This window comes from Egretta garzetta, unplaced genomic scaffold, assembly GCF_000687185.1.
Source record: "Egretta garzetta isolate BGI_Z169 unplaced genomic scaffold, ASM68718v1 scaffold100, whole genome shotgun sequence".
Classification (NCBI taxonomy): domain Eukaryota; kingdom Metazoa; phylum Chordata; class Aves; order Pelecaniformes; family Ardeidae; genus Egretta; species Egretta garzetta.
Window position 1 is genome coordinate 468,025 of NW_009258265.1, and position 3,940 is coordinate 471,964.

Sequence of the window (3,940 nt, forward strand, 5' to 3'; positions counted from 1 at the left end):
AAGGCCCCCCCTCCCCCTCCTCTGCTCCAGGCTGAACACCCCCAGCTCCCAAAGCTGCTCCCCATCAGCCTTGGGCTCCAGACGCCTCCCCAGCTTCATTGCTCTCCTCTGGACAAGTTCCAGCAATGCAATGTCTTTCCTGTAGCAAGGGGCCCAAAACTGAATACGCTGTCTTGCCATTGATCGATTGAAGCTGTCTCTGTCAAGTGAATTTTCAGTCTCACACTTACGTTTGATAAAAGTACCTGCTCTGTTACAGTAGATTTTGATTTCTGAAAGGCCTTTGGCTTAGTACTGATTAAATGATTAGCACCAAGCCCCAAAATAACTTTGTTTCCCCAACTGGACTGAGAAAAGATATTACCTCTCCCAACAAAGCCTGGCTTGCCAGTGTTAATGAAGCAGATGAATAAAGAGCTGCCAGGAGGAAATCACCTTTGGGTGGGATGTTTCTGGTGGAGTGCTGCAGAGCCACGACCAGACACTTCCCTCCCATTTCATTACCACTGTTGGCACAGATAGAAAATCACATGCAGTAAAGTCATGTGCAAAGCTTGATAAATTGGTGAATAGCAAAGAAGGGAAGACAAGTCAGTGATTGCAAGTCTCCCATACAATGAGCCTGTTTAATCCATCCATTTATACCTCTTCCTTGCCTTCATTTCTTCCCAGAAACAAAGCTCTGCATTGAAGGACAAGCCAGGCTTACCCATGGGGTCTGTATTCTGGAATTTGACAGCTCAGAAAATGAACCAGGCCACAAAAGCACCAAACACCAGCTTTGCCGAAAGGGCTGGAGGCAATACATATCTGCATTAAATGCCCAACTAATAAATAGGTGTTTCCCTGGCTCTGCCTACGTGGCCAGCTCAGGTGTTGCCAGCACATGTGGTCTTTAAAAGAAGGTGAAAAATCAGAAGGGACTGACAGCAGGGACCAGGAATGATTGGAGACCAGAGAAAATGCCATTCTGTGAGAAATTTAAAGAGCTCAATCTGGTTAGCTGATCAAAAAGAAAAAAAAAAAAAAGAAGCCAGATTGAGAGGTGATTTGATCAGAGTGAATAAGTGTCTCCCTGCGGAGAAAATACAAGGTACTCAAGTACTCTTGAATGTAGAGGACAAGGAATCAGTGGTGAGGATCTGAACCCCGGCAGCTTTGCATTGGAAATGAGGCACAAGGTTTTTTCCGCACTGAGCATGACTAATCCATGCAACAAGGCACTAGCCATCCTTCTGTTGTTCCCGGAGCGGAGTCGGATGTCTTTCTAGCAAACAGGCTGTGTCCAGCAGAAATGATCAGGCTCAAGAGTTTAGTGATGTGAAAACTGAAGAGTGACTTTGCAATCCCTCAGCAGTGGGGCTGGAAATCGCGGGCTCAGGGTTGAGAATGACCCTGTGGCTAGAGCAGCCCGGAGCTGGAGTTCACCCAGCAGAAATTTAGGCTTTCTGTAGAAAGTGGAAAAAAAATTAAACACAAAAAGGTTGGGGTTTTTTCCCCCAGGGGAGCAGGACTGTCATATTAGGCCATTAACCTATGTTGCAGTGGTCCAGGTATGGGGAACTGGCAGTAGATGTGTGCACCTACTCCAAAATCTCCACAGAGAGCAGAAGGAGCCCAGCTCCTGCTTTTAGCTTCCTCCTCTCAGAAACACGGGGTTACTCCCAGATTTATAGTCAAACAATACACACGCCAGGTTAACTCCTGCTGAGCGGTGGGGTCCGGGTGGGGATGGCACGGCAGCCGGGCGGCCGCGGCTGACTCAGCCTGAGTGGGAGAATGTGCTGAGTAAACGGCATTGGGGGGTGACTCACAGCACAGGGAAGGGGGGGTGGCGGGTCCGAAGGCAGCGAAGGAATACGCCATCCCCAGCACTGGTGATGATATGACTCAGGCACAACTTTATCTTTTTTATCCATTAATGAGAAGTAAAAATGGGCCAGGTTTGAAATACCTGGAAATCAAAGCCCTCCTTGACTTCAGTGCTGATTTATCTCACTGCAGCCATTGGAGCTGTGTTCTTTGCTGCTCCCGAGGGTATTTCCCTCCACCTCTTTGGAAGTGACATCTCCGACGACGGAGAAATTCCTGCAGCCTCTAGCCAGGACAGCTGCCAGACAGCACCAGCCTCCTGCCATTTCGAGGAAAAACATCCCTTCCCTCCGCGCATCGCTTCCCCAGCGCTGCGTGCTGCACGCCGGGACCGCCCAACAGCCTCTCCTAATCCCCAGGACTCCTAACTTGGTTAAAAAAAGATGCGTGCCACTCCTGCAGTGAAAGCAAGTTCATCAGATACATGCTAGAAACAGCATAAAACTGCACAAAGGAGCTAATATACCGCCTTCCGGAGCGCCGAGCATTTTAAATGAAATCTTGTCGACTAATTAAAATCCCTTCATCCATCTCATAAACATCCTGGAATCGTTTTTCTCTCTGTCTGAATTATTTAAGAGTTCATTCTCTCAGGATTCAAAATGATTGTTTTAGTGTTGCATTACTGCGAGTTCAGGGCGGTGGAAACCCTTTGGCCTCTAAGGAACTCCATTTGTATAATAAACCAATAAAGAGGCACTCTTGCTCTGCATTCAGACAACTTCCTTCGGTGAAACCTGCCACTGGTCCTGGAAACCAATGAGGCAGAGCCTTTAGGGACATCTCTCCTGCCCTCATACTGGCAGAAGTACATGAAAGAAAATGAGAGAAGGGGGCAACTCAAAGCTTCAGTCAGTTCCCCCATCCCCTTGGCTAAGCAAACCCAGAAATTGCACCTCCAGCACAGCTGAGAGCCTCATATTGGAATAATCTCCCCAGGGGAGGGGTTGACTCCGCCACATTGGACACTTTTAAGACTCAGCTGGACAGGGTGCTGGGCCATCTTGTCTAGACTGTGCTCTTGCCTAGAAAGGTTGGGCCAGATCATCCTTGAGGTCCCTGCCAACCTGAGATTCTATGATTCTATAATATAGGACTGGGAGTGAGGAATGGGGTGAGGAGCAGGCAGGAGCTGCTTAATTGGGCTTTGCCACCACAGAAAATAACCCTGGCATCACGACCGAATGGGTCACCAGAGACAGCTCGGGGGACTTGCAGGATATAACTGCCCAGTCAAACAGGGGAGCCTCTGCTAATCTGCCTCAATGAACATCCAGGTCGGTCTCTTCTGCGTCTCCAGTTGAATTTCAACCATTTAGAAGGTGGCAGCCGGACACAGTTGGACACTGAGGACTGTCAGAGCTGGCTGAAGCCCTCAGCAAGCCTGTTTTGGAGGTCTGGAGTCCAACCACGCTTGCTGGTATATGATGGTCCCACTGGTACCATGCAGCCTGCTCAGGGGATGCCTCCCTCTCCTGGGGCAGAGGGCTTTTCAGCCTGCAGGTGTCAACCCATCCTTGGGAAAGAAACTTCTACACCTATGTCTTAAGCTGTATCTTTACCTATGGTTAAACTTCTTGCTAGCCCAGTCTTCCAAAATCTGTTTCAAAATCCTCCCCTACTCCTTTTTGTGATCCTTTTGGTAGGTCTTGACCCATCAGCAGACAGACCAAGGCTTTCAGTTCAGGCAAAGCTCCACACCCACAGCAAGAGATGGGCTTATTTCATAGAAAAGAGCAAAGCACTTCCCATTCGCTTCACTTTTTGGCCCATGAACGATGTCTTCAGAGCACACGTTTCCTGCGTCAGGCGCATCTGTGCCAATGGCAAGGAGTGATGCTCCCAAATGGCTTTAATAATGTGGAGAAGTGATTGAACAAGGTATTTCACATGAGCACTATCACTTTGCCTGTCTCACATTCACTCTGGAATTGCTAATCATAGGACATCAGATGTGATTTAACTTCAATTACAATCTCTTGATAAAGCTTATGGCTTCTTTCCCCATCCCCCTTTCGCACACCCTCATCGCTCCTGCTCTCACACACACCCCACAGCACAGAGCACT